Source organism: Oncorhynchus tshawytscha, linkage group LG05, assembly GCF_018296145.1.
Source record: "Oncorhynchus tshawytscha isolate Ot180627B linkage group LG05, Otsh_v2.0, whole genome shotgun sequence".
Classification (NCBI taxonomy): Eukaryota; Metazoa; Chordata; class Actinopteri; order Salmoniformes; family Salmonidae; genus Oncorhynchus; species Oncorhynchus tshawytscha.
In genome coordinates this window covers 49,749,604-49,768,092 of record NC_056433.1, presented here as the reverse complement: position 1 = coordinate 49,768,092, position 18,489 = coordinate 49,749,604, and the positions used below count along the sequence as shown (strand labels likewise).

The following is an 18,489-nucleotide window of genomic DNA, read 5'->3' as shown; positions in this document are numbered from 1 at the left end:
AACAAGAGCACACACTGACAGGGATATGAAGACAGATTCTCCAAGCAGGTGTTGAACAGACTAGGTTGCCTCTGGAATTAAAACAGACAAGACACACCTACCACGATCACAGTCAACACACATATTTTGTAGTAAGAACATAATGGAATATAACAGAATAAAATACAAATAATATTTTTCCCGACTGAAAGTAATAGGAATTCTATTTTCAAAAGCGGTCTTGTGTTCATATTTCACGACCTCCGTTGGCTTTTGGAGTTGCCTATACTCGATCGGGCAAAATAGTAGGCCTACACTTGATTTGGGCTACATTATTGCATGCTAAATGTTTCTGATCAGTGATAGATGAGCAAACGAATAGATGAGCTATACCACCTTCACTTGTTTACCGAAATTATTACTAGGTCTTTAAGCGGAAATAAAAAAAGTTTTGGCTTTGATACCGGCAATACCTTTCAGATATAAGGAAAAGGCAGAAAAGAAAGTTGGCGGTATGGTAAAGTTGGCAGAAAAATGTCTTAGTATGAATGGGATAATAAAGTGACTAAAACAGCACTGGCAAACCTCTTTGTCCCTTCTATGGGCTTGTGTGTCAGGAGACAAGAAATAAACACCAGATGAACAGTTGTATTAGCAGAGGTGAGAGACATTCAATATCGATTCACGCAACATTATTTTCTGGCACAGAGGGCAACTGTGTCACTGCAGTTGTTGGATCCAAAAGTGTAGCAATAGAACATCATACAATACATGGCCAAAAGTATGTAGACATGCTCGTCGAACATCTCATGCCAAAATCATGGGCATTAATATGGAGTTGGTCCTCCTTTTGCTACTATGACAGGCTCCACTCTTCTGCGAAGGCTTTTCACTAGATGTTGGAACATTGCTGCGGGGACTTGCTTCCATTCAGCCACGAGCATTAGTGAAGTCAGGTGCTAATGTTGGGGGATTAGGCCTGGCTTGCAGTCAGCGTTCCAATTTATCCAAAAGGGGTTTGATGGGGTTGAGGTCAGGGCTCTGTGCAGGCCAGTCAAGTTCTTCCACAACGATCTCGACAAACCGTTTCAGATTTACCTTCACTGGAACTAAGGGGCCAAGCCCAAACCATTATTCCTCTTCCACCAAACTCTACAGTCGGCACTAAGCATTGGGGCAGGTAGTGTTCTCCTGTATCTGACAAACCCAGATTAGTCCGTCGGACTGCCAGATGGTGAAGCGTGATTCATCACTCTAGAGAACGCGTTTCCACAGCTCCAGAGTCCAATGGCGGTGACCTTTACACCACTCCAACCGACGCATGGCATTGCGCATGGTGATCTTAGGCTTTTGTTGCGACTGCTCGGCCATACTTTTGGCCATATAGCGTATCATATTGTATCAAGTTCTATAGCACTATGGTAACAAGTATCTTGTCTGTTTATTGCAACCATAAAACTAGACTAGGGGTTACACACAAAAACTGTGTTGCTATTACATTCTAAACATACATGTTGAAATCATCAACAGTCAAATGCATTGACCATAATTATTTATCTTACGCCAATTTGCAGCCCCCAATGTTTCACAATACAGTTTCATAAGCCAGTGGTTAAGCCCAATTCAAAACTGACTGCTTCACGACTGAGTGGTTCTCTAAAATTTTGCACAAAATGTGCTTCCTTATATTTGGAAATATTCCATTACAGAGACACACCATAGCAGAACAGCAAACTGCTTTCAAGGTCTTTGCTGTTCCTGATTAAAATACATTGAATTGTGGGAGGTGTTAGTGGTTTCTCTGCTTCAAATGCCTTTTTTGGTGGCCAACATCTTTGATTTCCCACAGACATGGCAAGATAGAGTGAGGACTGTATGTTAGATCATTCATTCATCATTCTGATTGTCAATAGGGAACATTGAAGCGCTGCATCACATTCACCACCATTATATAAATAACTTTGGGACTATGTCAATGATTCGTGTGACTGCATAATAATGCCATTATCATTCATCTTTGTTATGCAAAATAGATGTAGGCGTGGTCAGCCTTCTGGTGCAAACAAGTTATTTTGCGTCACAGGTGGTGAATGGCTAGGGCAAACTGAGTAACTTCAGTATACTGCTCTACACAACACACAATGTGAACCACAACCTTGAGTCAATCACAGTATCATTGCAACCTATTGAAATGTATTTTGGCTTTAAACTACAGCAATGGACACCCATAAGTGATCTGACCATAGGGTTATTGTTGGAGGTTGCCACGAAGCCAACCGGGTGGACAGCCGGTTTAAAAGAAGGATAAGGGACGAATGATGAGAGCTATTGGGTTAATCCTCTGGTTACCTACTGGCACAGAGACCGAGGGAGGGGTGAGGGTGGAAGATTGTGAGGTCTGAACAAACAGGACAAAAAGATAAGGAAAGCGCTAAGGGTCTAATTCCAACGTGATAAAGGGTCTCTGTCACCTCACATAAAGCTCTAATATTCAACTATAGTCTCCTAAAGAATGCATGAGACAGTACAGAGCACTAAAATTGTGCATTGGTAACATTGTCATTTGCAGTGTATATTTAACCGGCAAGCTGGTATTGGACAGAAAAGCGCTAGTTGAGTTTGGAAGTGTGTAGGGATCTCTCCAACATATTCTGAGACTACAGACCACATCTTGACATCTCCTTTTTTTGCTTAGAATACAGATGGAGGCCTTTTGCAGACCAGATAACCACCATAAAACACAAGGTCCATTTCTAAAACCTGGTCAATAGTGCTGGTCTTGATTACTGGTATGTGGTATTCTGTCACATTCCTACAGGTATTACCTCTGGAGAGAATAACACTGCTTCTATTGAGCCCATTACACTAACAACAAGATAATTCAGGAAGTGTCACCCGCACTTTCCACCAACCTCTTCCACAATACATTCAGCATGGGGCTCAAATCTCAAATCTGATTAGCAAAGCCAGCTATTAAATTATGTTGGTCAAATTTCAGAATAATCGTAATCCAATGATCTCCTTATTATAAAAGTTTAGAGGAATTTGGGGGGAGTTTTCAATCAAACACACAAATTCAGCCATTTTGAAAATGCTGACACAGGTAGTAACCTACTGACTATTCACTTCAATATAGTCATGATGGAATGAAACTGCAAACCAGTTTTTATTCATTTTTCAGAGCAAAAGGTCAATCAATGGGACTGAAAATACATGAAGGATGGATGGATTGATTGACTATTGCCTGTGCTCATCTCTGAATGATAGGTTAACACTAGGCTAGCAACAAGGCTAGCAACAACCCTGCTATCAAGAGCAGCATTGTACTCTCCATTGAGCCATGGGAGGGAAATAGTGTGACGTGGAAGTCAACATACGATTGGCGAAGTCAGGATTTCAGTTGAGACTAGAGCTGTGGTGATCACAAAATTTAGTCAGCCGGTGATTGTCAAACAAATAACTGTCGGTCTCATGGTAATTTACATTAACACATTTAGCATCTCCTGGATTCCACACAGATGCAGACCTTTGGGAACATCTGCATTTAAAAAAAGTTGAATAAATGGTTAACAAAGAAATAGGTATTCCTATATGCTTAATTTAGAGTTATGTAACTTTAGTTCTACAAACGTTGGGCTATAGGTTTAGATTTTTAATACACTAAGGCTGTATGATGTGACTGTAATGATGATTTCAAAAAATTTGCTTGAAAGGCATGAGCTCTGTTTTTTTTGTGCAGGCAGTACACACTTTATCAGTCTCTCATTCACGATTTGACTAGCACTTGATAATGCCTCAAATTTCACGGCGGCATCCCCATTGTTTGGCTGTCATTGAAAGTCAATGGCCGTTGTGCTGCAGTGCTGCGTTGTGCCCTTCTCCCTGAGTGCTGCCCACTCTCACATGGCTCTCAATCACGATTGGGTATTGCTCACAGGCTACAAGTGAAGACAGACCCAACGGGGATGCAACTGCACCTGTCCTTATCTGATTCTGAGGTGCATATTGAAGATATTGGAAGAATTGTCCACATTTACTTTTCATCAGCCAACAAGATGAGTAGGTCTAACAAACAGCAAAAGCACTAGTCTATGTCAATCTACCATCCCCCAGAGTACAAACGTTGACCTATTCTGTGCTAGAAATAAATATTCCAAAGATAGTCTAGGAGAGTTGTGGGATGTGATAGATCCCACTAGCATACAACCACTAGCATCAAAACATTTTTTAACGCAAAGTGGCTGACGCAACAGATCAGAACGTTTAGTTTTAAATGTCAAATCAAACATTTTTATTAGTCACATGCGCCGAATACAACAACACGTGTAGACCTTAGTGAAATGCTTACTTTCGAGCCCCTAAACAACAATGCAGTTAAAAAAAATAAAGATAAGAACAAGAAATAAAGGTAACAAGTAATTAAAGAGCAGCAGTAAAATAACAATAGCAAGACATGCATACATGGGGGTACCGGTACAGAGTCAATGTGCGGGGCACCGGTTCGTTGAGGTAATAAACTCAGCAAAAAATGAAACGTCCTCTCACTGTCACCTGCGTTTATTTTCAGTAAACTTAACATGTAAATATTTGTGTGACCATAACAAGACTCAAAAACTGAAGCATAAACTGAACAAGTTCCACAGACATGTGACTAACAGAAATTGAATAATGTGTCTGTGAACAAAGGGGGGAGGGGGGATTAAAATCAAAAGTAAGTCAGTAAGTATCTGGTGTGCCACCAGCTGCATTAAGTACTGCAGTGTATCTCCTCCTCATGGACTGCACCCGATTTGCCAGTTCTTGCTGTGAGATGTTACCCCACTCTTCCACCAATGGCCCTAGCCCTCACCCTCCGATCCAACAGGTCCCAGACGTGCTCAATGGGATTGAGATCCGGGCTCTTCTCTGGCCATGGCAGAACACTGACATTTCTGTCCCGCAGGAAATCACGCACAGAACGAGCAGTATGGCTGGTGGAATTGTCATGCTGGAGGGTCATGTCAGGATGAGCCTGCAGGAAGGGTACCACATGAGGAAGGAGTATGTCTTCACCTGTAACGCACAGCGTTGATATTGCCTGCAATGACAACAAGCTCAGTCCGATGATGCTGTGACACACCGCCTCAGACAATGACGGACCCTCCACCTCCAAATCGATCCCGCTCCAGAGTACAGGTCTCGGTGTAATGCTCATTCCTTCGACGATAAACGCAAATCCGACCATCACACTTGGTGAGACATAATCGCGACTCGTAAGTGAAGAGCACTTTTTGCCAGTCCTGTCTGGTCCAGCAATGGTGGGTTTGTGCCCATAGGCAACGTTGCCAGTGTTGTCTGGTGAGGACTTGCCTTACAACAGGCCTACAAGCCCTCAGTCCAGCCTCTCTCAGCCTATTGCGGACAGTCTGAGCACTGATGGAGGGATTGTGCGTTCCTGATGAAACTCGGGCAGTTGTTGATGCTATCCTGTACCTGTCCCGTAGGTGTGATGTTCAGCTGTACCGATCCTGTGCAGGTGTTGTTACATGTGGTCTGTCACTGCGAGGATGATCAATCAGCTGTCCGTCCGGTCTCCCTGTAGCGCCGTCTTAGGCGTCTCACAGTACGGACATTGCAATTTATTGTCCTGGCCACATCCGCCGTCCTCATGCCTCCTTGCCTAAGGCACGTTCACGCAGATGAGCAGGGACCCTGGGCATCTTTCTTTTGGTGTTTTTCAGAGTCAGTAGAAAGGCCTCTTTACTGTCCTAAGTTTTCATAACTGTGACCTTAATTGCCTAGCGTCTGTAAGCTGTTAAGACACCACTAACGACAGTTCCACAGGTGCATGATCATTAATTATTTATGGGAAACCATGTTTAAACCCTTTACAATGAAGATGAGTGAAGTTATCTGGATTTTTACGAATTATCTTTGAAAGACAGGGTCCTGAAATAGGGACGTTTCTTTTTTTGCTGAGTTCATGTACATGAACGTAGAGATATTAAAGTGACTATGCATAGAGAGTAGCAGCGGTCAGCGGTGTAAGAGAGGTGGGGCAATGCAAATAGTCTGGGTAGCCATTTTACTAGGTGTTCAGGAGTTTTATGGCTTGACTTGGTGCTCTGGTACCACTTGCTGTGCGGTAGCAGACAGAACAGTCTATGACTCGGATGGCTGGAGTATTTGACAATTCTTAGGGCCTTCCTCTGACACCGCCTGGTATAGAGGTCCTGGATGGCAGGAAGCTTGGCCCCAGTGATGTACTGGGCCGTTCGCACTACCCTCTGTAGTGCCTTGCGGTCGGAGACCAAGCAGTTGCCATACCAGGCAGTGATGCAACCAGTCAGGATGCTCTCGATGGTGCAGCTGTAAAACCTTTTGAGGATCTGAGGACCCATGCCAAATCTTTTCAGTCTCCTGAGGGGGGATAGGTTTTGTTGTGCCCTCTTCTTGGTGTGCATGGACCCTGTTAGTTTGTAGGTGATGTGGACACCAAGAAACTTGAAGCTCTCAACCTGCTCCACTGCAGCCTCGTCTATGAGAACGGAGGGAGTGGTTGTTGATAAACTATTATGTTATTTCTTTACATTATAAGCGCAGTAATGCGCACATGACAGTAGGCTATAAGCGTGAATGTTCCATGAGCAGGAAAACACCATTCTCAAAAGTGACCACAAATGCGGTTATGCATGTAATACTTTTATCATAAAGGTACATTTTTATGGTGAAAATGATCTCCCCCAAACTTGAATCTCACGCGCTGCTTATGTATGCCAGCTAGGCTCTACACCCCTTGTAAAGCGGCATAATGTGCTTAATTTTATGAAGTTATTTGGCCACTTTAGTTGTGATACAAATCTTATTAAAAGATATAGGCCTATGGGCTAGGCTACATAAGGTGTGCGACTATGATGGAGGAAAAGTTGCAACAAAAATAAGGCAGTTTCTTATGCTGGGCATTATTCACAAGTGATAGGCTAATAGTCACTCAGACTATTCTTGATTTAATCTTGTCTTTACATATTATTTAGTATATGTGTGCGATTCATTTTCAATACGGTCATTTTTAATACGGTCATCACAACAGCCCTAATTGAGACTATACGTTCCAGATTGACCATGTTGAACATGCAGAAGAGTAAACCAGCCAAGTACTTCCAATATAAAAGCTAAAAATCAGAGAATAAGGTTGCTGTAATTGGAAAGTCATCAACAACTTTAATAAAGTAACTAATTCAGTTTGAAAGGTTCTCTACTGCAGCACCAGCAATGGCCATTGCAGTTTTGCTAGTGCTCAGTTCTCTAGGTTCTGACACCAGCACTCTGGCTTCTGAATCAATGGTGATCTTAGTATATCAGATCTCCCACGTAACAAACAACTAAACCTTGCACAGCTGTTGCAACTGTAAGACTACTCTTGTATAGGATGAATGACACACACATAGATGTTATATGACCTCTGAAAGGAAATTCTGCCTGTCGATACAGTTAGCTCTCTCTTGTGGATATTGGCCTTTCACTGCCCATTAGCCATTATCATTGTTCCCTGTTTGATCATGTCTGATGCTATTAATTCCTTTAAAAAGCAGCATTATTTATATTTTTTCCCGGAGAGTTAAGAAACAGCCCTAGAAATGCATTTCCTAGATAAGACGCAGTGAGACTCATTTCCATGTTCACTCTTTAAGTGACACAGGAAAATAATTCTCCCTAAGGACTGAGCTGAAGAGGAGGTACTTAATATGCGTATGAAGTGTATCTACATTGAAACACAAATGCCCCAAACTGGATTAACTTGTTGATTCATACAATTGCAGGGAGGCCATAGTCACCACTAGCCGGCTTCTGCCCAACACCCTGTCTTGAACTTACTCATTGTTACTAGCAAGCTACCACCCAGTACTCTACCCTGCACCTTAAGAGACTGCTGCCCTATGTACTGTACAGTCATTTAACACTGGTACCTTTAATCATGTTTACATACTGTTTTTACCCACTTCATATGCATATACTGTATTCCAGTCATCCTATATAACTGCTGTACATACCTTTCCTATTCAGTATATATTTACATTCTCACACACACACACACACACACACACACACACACACACACACACACACACACACACACACACACACACACACACACACACACACACACGACTCTGACATTGCTTGTTCTGATATTTCTTTGTATTTTTGGGATTTGTGTGTATTGTTAGGTATACTGCACTGTTGGAGCTAGAAACATAAGCATTTCGCTGCACCTGCGATAACAGTACACAATGTGTACACGGCCAATACAATTTGATTCAATTTAATCTTGTACAATCCAGCCATTGTCTGGGTAAGTGAGGAGCGATAGGCAGGAAACAGCTCTTTGGCATGGATTCCTAATCTAGTCTGGTGAAAAAAATGACACGTACATGTGGGCTACATGACACATGCTGTGTGCCTGTGTATGCAAAACATGCAACCGACTCGGGAGCCCAGTCGGTAACTATAGTTATCCAGTAGCTTGTCTTGATTTTATTCTTGGGGCAAGTTGCCAACTTGCTCATTCATCACACATTCATGCCAAGGGGTGTAAATATGAAGCGCAAATAAACTCCTAGATGGACACGTGCGAAGCTCTGTGTTGGTCTCAAGGCAGACACCTGTAAGGATAGTCCTGGATGACTAGGACTCTGGCTTTCAATATAATTGCACTGGCAGTTGTCCACGCAAAACGTATTTCAATGTTATTGGTGGACAAATAACATGGCTCTTCCCACAGAAAGATTCTTACCCAAATTTCATTCCACCTACATTACGTCACTATCAGTCTTCCGGGATTCCCCCATGGCTTGAACCCAAAGAGTGAAGTAGTGATTTTCTTTTCCTTTTTTTTGTCAGGAGAAACACAGAAACGGCTTGTGTGCCAGAAGGACACTTTGATATGTGGGTTTTGGCAAAGGAACAGCTGAAAAACGAGCCAACTCACTACACTTCCCCCTTAAATGGCAGGGAAACTACAGTAGTGGAGTAAAGAGGCATTTTGGGTTTGTGTGGTCACTGAGCAGCAGTAATAGAAAACGACATACGATATTACAATTATAGAAGACAACAGATGTCAATTTACATTTTATTGCAACAAATATATCTAAGCAACAACAGGACGATGACAGTACAAAAGTATGATCACTACAAATAAAGCACTCAGTTCAAACATACAGTATTTGACAGTTGAAGATGTATCCTCCTTTTAAAACAAATTCTCAATTCATTGACCTTTGTGGTTACTGTTCACTGATACTATAGACTTATTCAAATTGCTTACTTGTCTGTTATGAATATGTCTGGCAAATATCACAAGATGTATGTCATACGGCCAAACTAAATGTGTATTTAGAGGACGGTCATCCTTTGTGACATGAAGTCACTTGAAACCAATTACACTGTAGATGTAAGATTGGATAGTAACAATATTTTACCCATGTCATTTCTATCATAACTATAGCTGATATAAACTGAGCTACATTGAGATATAAACGTGTCTATAAAAACATACATTTCAACAGCAAACATAGGCCACATTTTTATTCTTCATATTTTGCCAGTGTGTTCATAAACAACTAAGCTGTTAGGTGAGTCTGTATTTTCACTGCACCTGGGAAAAGGAGACATTCACACAAGGCTATAGCAGAGAACTATTGGATGGATGTTAAGCTCATAGCTTAGAAACACGATAGCTCAGTTCAAATTGGTTTTAGCTATTGTAATGTATCGACAAGGATGAAGATGCTGTCACTGTTCTACAAATTGCCCTTGTTTGATTACTTTTTTTTAAAATTATAAAATGACTGCTGATTGAATTCCAGATGCAACAACAGGATTAGTGTCGTGTTAGTGGAAATAGTGAATAATTCTGTTATAACACTGAATTTATATTGAGGATTCAAGACACAATGTGCACAATCTCGTTTTTTATAGAATTCCTGACATATTCTGTATAACATAACTAAGTATAATTCCATTAAACAAGAGTATGAAGATCTCCAATAGTTTTATTTTCACACACAAAAAAAACAAGAAATAAAAAGGGAGGGACCAGAAATATTTTCCACAAAAGGGAAAAAAAAAATCAGCTGACTCCCCGGCTTCCTAGAAAAATGACATTATCTCTAGACTACCACCATGTACAAATCATATGATAGATGTTACATGTCCAACCAAAAGTACTTGTTTGTTTTCCGGTTCACTATCTCAGTTACAGTTTTCACTTTGATGGAACTACAAAAGCGCTTCCTTAGTGAGCCCAGTTTGCGCTCTGAACACATTCTAAACTATTTCTTGGCCACAACATGTCCGATTGTAACAGAAATTCTGCCTTGACAAGGCATGTTATTCATTAGACTGCCTTCATTATGCAAAGACATTGGGCCTTTAAGATCTGAGCTTGATCGCCCACCATACGTTTCTAATCCAAAAGAGGTCCAATCACTGAGCAAATCCCCCTTTTCTTAACGAGGACTCATTGCAGGCTAATATGGAGAATGGCCCGCCATTGGAAAAGGAATATGTATGGGATGCTGCGTTACAGTAGGCTATAAATATGGAAAGGCACAAAGTGAGCAACTATGGTTTCATAATTTGGCATGCTGTCCACACAGATTTCAAATAGAGATAATACCATGGCTGGGTATGATAGTGAGATAAAATACTGTTTTGATTGTTATTTGTCAGGCTAACATGAATAAAATAAATCAAACAAACAAACAACATTGCATGTGTGTGTGTGTGTGTTTTCTGGACTCTTTTTTTCCAAGAGTATATTGTAAGTCAGCCTCTGTATACACACAATGATTGAAAGTCTTAGCAAGTTCTTCCAGAGTTTAACCCTGGTTAGTCATCTCCAATGAAATCACAAATGCCATGCTTACAGCTCACCCAAGGGACATTTTTGTCACACACTTAAAAGAGACTTGTGATGAGTCTTTCTCAAAACCTTCAAGGGCCAGAATCAATGTATTACCAAATTGGAACCATAGACACAGGCACCTTATGTCATGATGTAGTAACAGTCAAAGAGATGACATTTGATTGTTGCAGACTTCATTTCCTTCCATACTGCTAGACCCAAACGCCCTTTTTTTGGGGGCACTTACGTAAGACACTTCCTATCCCCTTGCTTTGCTCTACTTGTTCAAATTTGCCATCTCAACATACAAGTTGGGCTGTCTAAACAAACATAGACATATACCACACATATATACATTATGCACTATAGTTGATACACATGTAGGCATTCATTAGAAATGTACGAAGCAAGGGTGGCTTGTGCAAATGAATATCTGGGAAACACTGCTTGTGTATTAAAACTCTTAGAAAAAGGAGATCCAAAGGGGTTTTTCAGCTGTCCCCACCTGGTTCCAGGTAGAACACTTTGGGTTTCATGTAGAACCCTATGTGGAAAGGGTTCTACATGGAACTGAAATGGGTTCTTTCTGCCTGGAACCAGAAGGGTTCTACCTGGAACCACAAATTGTTATTCAAAGGGTTCTCCGATGGGGACAGCGGAAGAAACCTTGTAGGTTCTAAATAGCACCGTTTTCCTAAGAGTGGAGTGTTTCCCCCTCACCATTCATCTAAATGTAAATGCTGCAACTTTTATGGATCTACAAAAAGTCAATTCAATTCAAAAACAGGCCAGCAGTGCTGAAAAGGCCCAATTGATTCCATGCTATATCATGTAATTTACCTGATAAATATAATAGGCCCGTTGGTTTTTATATTCATAACTTTCATTAAAGTTTTTTGTTTTCTATTTAACTTGGCTTCAGGCCAGTTGTAAATACAGCTGTTATCTGTTTCCAACTTCCCCATTCGCCAAACTAATGTGACCTTCAGTGTCGCGCGGTCTAAGGCACTGCATTGCAGTGCTAGAGGCGTCACTACATACCCGGGGTCAATCCCGGGCTGTATCACAACCGTCCGTGATCGGGAGTCCCATAGGGCAGCACACAATTGGTCCAGCGTTGTCTGGGTTAGGGGAAGGTTTGGCCGATGTAGGCCGTCGTTGTAAATAAGAATTTGTTCTTAACTGACTTGCCTAGTTAAATAAAGGTTAAATAGCACACTTATTTATATTAGAAAGTCTATTAAATAATTATTTGCAAATGCAAAATTAACCCAAACTCTGGATAACTGCAGTTGAAAAGGCTTCACAGAAACATATTGATCACAGATGGATTCCATAATAATAACTGAAGCTTTTATATCATAACATCATTGAATTACTTGGCACGTCGCCACATATCGAAAAGGGAATGTACTGCACACATGGCAGCATACGTATACGAATACATTAGACTGTATCCGATTAGTCAAGTTAAATCAGACATTATATATATATTTTTAAACAGACAGAATAAGACTGGCGCTTATTTGTATAAATCCAAATCAAATCGAATATGTGAGCCACAATAAGAGAGAGAGAAAAAAAAACTTACCAAATCAGCTTCCGTTTTGTTTTTGCACTCGGAACAAACATTCCTGATTTCCCCTGAATCTACGGCGTTCTGGTGGTTATTGATTGTACATTTCATATATAGTAGTAAACTGATATCAATTGATTGTGATATTTCTATTCCGTTGTATACATATTATTCGATTTCAACGTATGGCTTTGATTCAGAGGTTACATTGTATCTTTGCCTAATCCAAGGCGTGCTCACGGTCGTAGAGTCAAATCATTGGTTGACAAACAGCAATCGGATGCAAATTCCTAACCTCTGAATCAGAGGGGGCCAACCTACCCCAATACAAAGGGAATGTCGGCAAGTGTAATATATATGTGCTGTCAATGTGGGGGAAATAATTGCATTATAAACCGACTTTATACGTTTCATGTTGTTGAAATAACTAAGAGATGTTGAAACGTGTGCGCGTTCTATAATTCGAGGAATGCGTTAACAATTTTCTGCTTAAGCACACCTCGGCGTAGTCATAGTTGGAAACTTGGCAGATTGTCCCTTGAAATTATAATGAAGACTACCTAACCCATGAAGAGCTTTTGGCGACGTTCCCTTAGGTGGTGATCATTTTAACCCTACAGCGGGTAGGTGGGTGGTGTCTACTGTATGCTTAATATATAGCAGAAGAAGTAAACAGACCAAATGAAGAGTTAAGTCCACGCCTCCTAATTATCGCTTATACGTTTAACTTATTCCTTACCAAATTTACCATGTGAATTTTCTTGGGAAATAAACGTCAATTATTTCATTATTATAATATTATTAATAATGATTATTATATTAACTATCATTAATGCATAACAATTAAGAGAAATATAGCGTTTCTTCAGAGTTAGACTACTTGTCCTATAAAGGGGTTATGCATTTCAATCACCCAGCAAAGGTTAGCTACAATACAGCTACAGTATTTGTAATTATAAATACCAATTACTAAACCGAAGATAACTGCATGAGCTCTAATACATACATTTAAATGATTGTATCATTAATTAATGTATCAAATTACTACTACTCTCCTTTAATTAATTAAAGAGTCAATAACAGTACAATAATGGTCAAACTACTGACCATAGCAAGAATTAGTTGAGGTCGCCTATTCTTGCCCAGACTGCAAAGATTTGGCTACTCATTTAAACAAATGTGATACTTGAGCAGAATTGCATTTCTGATTTAAGCAGCGTAATGTGTTGATATCATTTATACTTTTAAATCAGGTTCGGTTCCATATATGTTTTTTTCTTGCCATTGAAGGTGATATAATGAAGAATGTAGACCTTTGGCACAAATTGTATACATTTGTAAAAAATCTTTGGTTTGCAGGTCTGTTTCACTAGTGTAGGCCTACTATATTTTATAGTCAAATGTCAGTTTTAACAATGCTGAAGTGAGACAGGACTTAAAGGGGCAATCTGCAGTTGCTACATCCATTTGTTTTACTTATGTATTCATTATGTACCCATTAATTCTTGAAGGATATAGTTCATCTTTCGTACCCCATCAGAACCCAAAATAAAGCTTGTTTTACTCCATGTTTGTAAACAAAGTAAATGTAAACAAACCCCAAATAGCCTCAAAACATGGTTAAAACGATATATTTGATATAATGGATGGTCATTCCATGAATCCATGGCTCGGTCTATGAATTTGAGAATGGTTACATTTCTGCAGCCTCATCCCTCAACATTTAACTGAAACAGGGGCGGGGTGTACGCTTTGTTATTGTTCTAACTGCTGATTGCTGTTTTAAGTCAACTTTCAGCACAAGTATGTTAATTGAAGCATAATTTCATTCTTATCAGTATCAACAATTTACCTATAAGACATTTTGTGTCAGTAAACAAATAAACTAATTTGTTGAAGTTCAATCATTTATTGAAGTTTACTGAGGAAAATTTAAGGTTCTTCTAACACATGAAAGATTGTTTAAAAAAAATAATTCTAAGACATTAAAGTGAACTATGCAGAAATCTCTGTTTCCTGGTTACAAAAATTCTAATAGTTTGCCTCGCTTCGGTTTATGTGACAAAACAAGCATGTACAGTGTATTATCTAAACTGCTGTGAAATTCTTTTCCATAACCAAAAATATTGTATTTTCAGCTGTTTGAAGCTGGTGTACAAAATAAAAAATAAAACTTTAATGCAAAAACTAAACTTTAAAACAGCAAGCATAGAAATAGCACACACAGAAATAGCACACATAAAACAGATATATCCCCTCTTTGACTTGCTTTCAATGAGAATGTCAGATTTATAACTCAAATTCCTACGTGAATTTTGTCAGGTCACCCAAAAAGTGACATATTTACAGCTTTATCAACATCATACATTACTAACATCATGCTGCCATCTAGTGGATAGATTCATGAATCATGGCAACTCTCAAAATAGAATACACTGTCTTGCAAGCAATTTACTATAGCAGAACTCTTGACAGCGTTGCAAAACAACTGAAATGATCACTAACAAAACATTGTGTCATTTACCATGCACATATAGGCCTATGCTAAATGTGTGATTTATTTCCACACTGCTAACAGGAGGAAATACTGCCAGCAATTGCCCAACTGTAACGGGCGTGACTGTGCACCAGGCATATGCACAGACAGGAGTCAACCTGTGCCCGAGCACATACCCCTTTGCCCTCCGACTTGCAAAATGCCCGTTTGGGTGGCGGTAAAATAAGACATTTTTGTATAAAGTTGTATCATTGTTGTCCTGAACCATCAAGTGTGTTTAGCTAGCTACCTAGTTTAAATATCAACAGTACTGCCACAGCAGCGTAACATGTGATCATCAATATTCGGTCTGATTGGCTAATACGTAAAGCAGAAAGTCAAAAAGGAGTGGCAGCATCAAAGACCCTTGCTCCGACCCAACTCCATCCCTTCCTCAGTCTACAGGAGCCACACAGGTAGTCTAGCCTCTAACTAACCAACGTATAAAACATAGTATGGTTTAAGTACAAAAATAAATGAACATTAAGTTAAACATACATCCTGAGGTTGTGCTTTCTTTCCCAATTTTCTGAAACTTTGACCCAATCAAAGATACACGGTAAAAGCCCACTTCAGAAGTTGTAGCAGATATTTCATAAAATCATCTTTGGATGCAAGATCTATTGACCAATTGCACATACACTTTTTTTGTTTAGTTCAGGTTTGTAATTGGTTAAACATGTTCAGACTTTCACATTGTGGTACCCAACTCACAGAAAAGTAGATGTTTTGCCAGAGGTATTGCATTCTTGTGGGCTTTTCCTCACATTTGAAGCAGAATTACATTCTACATTTCCTGTTACGTAATCAATTATTTTAATTACTTTTTTAAATGACGTTTTAAGTGTCCTTCAACCATGTTTTCTATACTGAATCCCTGCCAATCATTGAAACTCATGACTTATTGTAGGGAGTCTCTCTGCTCCATCATACTGCTCGGTCTTACTACCCTTTGTCCATTTCATATTACAAATGCAAAATTATATTTTAAGTTGTTCCTGAAATACTGCTTGAATCAATGATTAAATAATCACCTCATTTAAGAGTCATTGAACACTTGAATTAACATTTATTGCAATAAATGTCTATTCAGACATGGCTATCAGCACTCTTTTCCAGTAAGGATTACACAGCCAATTGCTTAGAAATAGGAGAAAAGTTTGCGCTGTTCTGTGAAGGGAGTAGTACACAGCGTTGTACGAGATCTTGCATTTTTTGGACATTTCTCGCATGGAATAGACTTCATTTCTCACAAAAAGAATAGACTACCGAGTTCCAAAAGAAAGTTCTTTGTTTCTGGCCATTTTGAGCCTGTAATCGATCCCACAAATGCTGATGCTCCAGATACTCAACTAGTCTAAAGAAGGCCAGTTGTATTGCTTCTTTAATCAGAACAACAGTTTTCAGCTATGCTAACAATTGCAAAAGGGTTTTCTAATGATCAATTAGCCTTTTAAAATTATAAACTTGGATTAGCTAACACAACATGCCATTGGAACACAGGAGTGATGGTTGCTGATAATGGGCCTCTGTACACCTATGTAGATATTCCATTAAATCTGCCGTTTCCAGCTACAATAGTCATTTACAACATTAAATGTCTACACTGTATTTCTGATCAATTTGATGTTATTTTAATGGACAAAATTTGCTTTGCTTTCAAAAACAAGGACATTTCTAAGTGACCCCAAACTTTGAACAGTAGTGTAAAACAGTACCAATCAAAAGTTTGGACACCTGCTCATTACTGGGGTTTTCTTTATTTTTACTATTTTCTACATTATAAAATAATAGTGACGACATAACAACTATGAAATAACATATATGGAATCATGTAGTAACCAAAAAAAGTGTTAAACAAATCAAAATATATTTTATATTTGAGATTCTTTAAAGTAGCCACTCTTTGCCTTGACAGCTTTGCACACTCTTGGTATACTCTCAACCAGCTTCATGAGATAGTCATCTGGAATGCATTTCAATTAACAGGTGTGCCTTGTTAAAAGTTAATTTGTGGAATTTCTTTCCTTCCTCCTTAATGCGTTTGAGCCAATCAGTTGTGTTGTGACAAGGTAGGCGTGGTATACAGAAGACAGCCCTATTTGGTAAAAGACCAAGTCCATTTTATGACAAGAACAGCTCAAATAAGCAAAGAGAAATTACATTCCATAATTACTCTAAGACATGAAAGTCAGCAGTAGCCTCTCAAAGCTAAATTAATAAATCAATAACATCCTTCCATCTCATTTGTCTGGAAATGAGTTAATTGGGTCATCATTTCCCACAGTATCTATGCATGTCCAGTCTTTCGCCAAAATGGACGTCTACATTTTCACCTCGGAAAATCTTCAGAGGGAAAAAGTACCTGCTTCCAAGGTTGGTGACGTAAACAGAGTGAGGTTGAGCACCAAAGAAACTGAGAATGTTCTCTTCCAAGTACCTCACGTGTACCCTAAACCAATGTGAGCGAGGGAAGTAAAAGTGTCTATGGCTAGGTTTCCATCCAAATGGTGACAAATTTTCATGTGAATCTTCTAAAATCTGTATTAAAAACAATACAGGGATTTTCTCACGAGAGGTATGTTTCCATCAAACTGACATGTTGAGGATAAAAGGATGTGCTGATGACGTAGTGCACATAAACATAAAAATAAATGTTGCATTAAGATCCCATGTAACAAATAAAACACAAGTTAAATGGGTTTCTAACTCTACTGATGGTTTTGTCACAAAAACGGTTGCGATAAATTGAAAACTTGCCCATTCTGGTTTTGGCGCATGCTCTCTAGACAAGAGATTGCTTTTAAAGTGGACAGGTTAGGCTTATTTGTTGACATATGGATAAGACCAAGATCATTTTATTTGATAATTGGCAGCCAAGCACTGATCATCATGTCACCAGCATTCAATAGCCTATACTCGATATTTAGCCTATTGTAAATTTGCATTATCACCGTGCACTTAACCACCATGTGAAGTTCATAATTGTCACGCCCTGATCTGTTTCACTTGTGCTTGTCTCCACCCCCTTCAGGTGTTGCCCATCTTCCCCACTTATCCCCTGTGTATTTATACCTGTGTTCTCCGTCTGTTGCCAGTTTGTCTTGTTTGTCAAGCTTACCAACGTTTGTCCTGTCAGCTCCTATCTTTTCCCAGCCTCTCTTTTTCTCGTCCTCCTGTTTTTTGACCCCTGCCTGACCCTGACTGCCATTCTGTATCTTTGCTCCACTTCTGGATTACTGAACTATGCCTGACGCTTTGCCTGCCGTCCGTGACCTTTGCTCCTACTCTGGATTATCGACCCCTGCCTGCTTTGACCTGTCATTTGCCTGTCCCTGTTGTTACAATAAACATTGTTACTTCACACAATCTGCACTTGGGTCTTACCTTGATACCTGATAATAATAACTTATTTCACCAGCCTATAAACATTTCATGCTTTTCCACGTTGTGGTGGTAGGCCTACAACGTAACAGCCTATCATCGCATAACTTTACATTTACATCAATATGA

At 39.6% G+C, this 18,489-nt stretch overlaps 1 protein-coding gene across 1 annotated transcript in view; it reads right to left on the bottom strand.

Annotated features, from left to right (window-relative positions):
* The window catches only part of LOC112250751 (AT-rich interactive domain-containing protein 3A), a 43,045-nt gene extending 30,302 nt beyond the window's left edge, over positions 1 to 12,743 (bottom strand). Inside the window, exon 1 of the mRNA XM_024421155.2 lies at positions 12,456 to 12,743. The gene's annotated coding sequence lies outside the window, so the exon portion shown is untranslated. The remainder of the gene's footprint in view (positions 1 to 12,455) is intronic.
* Positions 12,744 to 18,489: the final 5,746 nt, after the last annotated feature.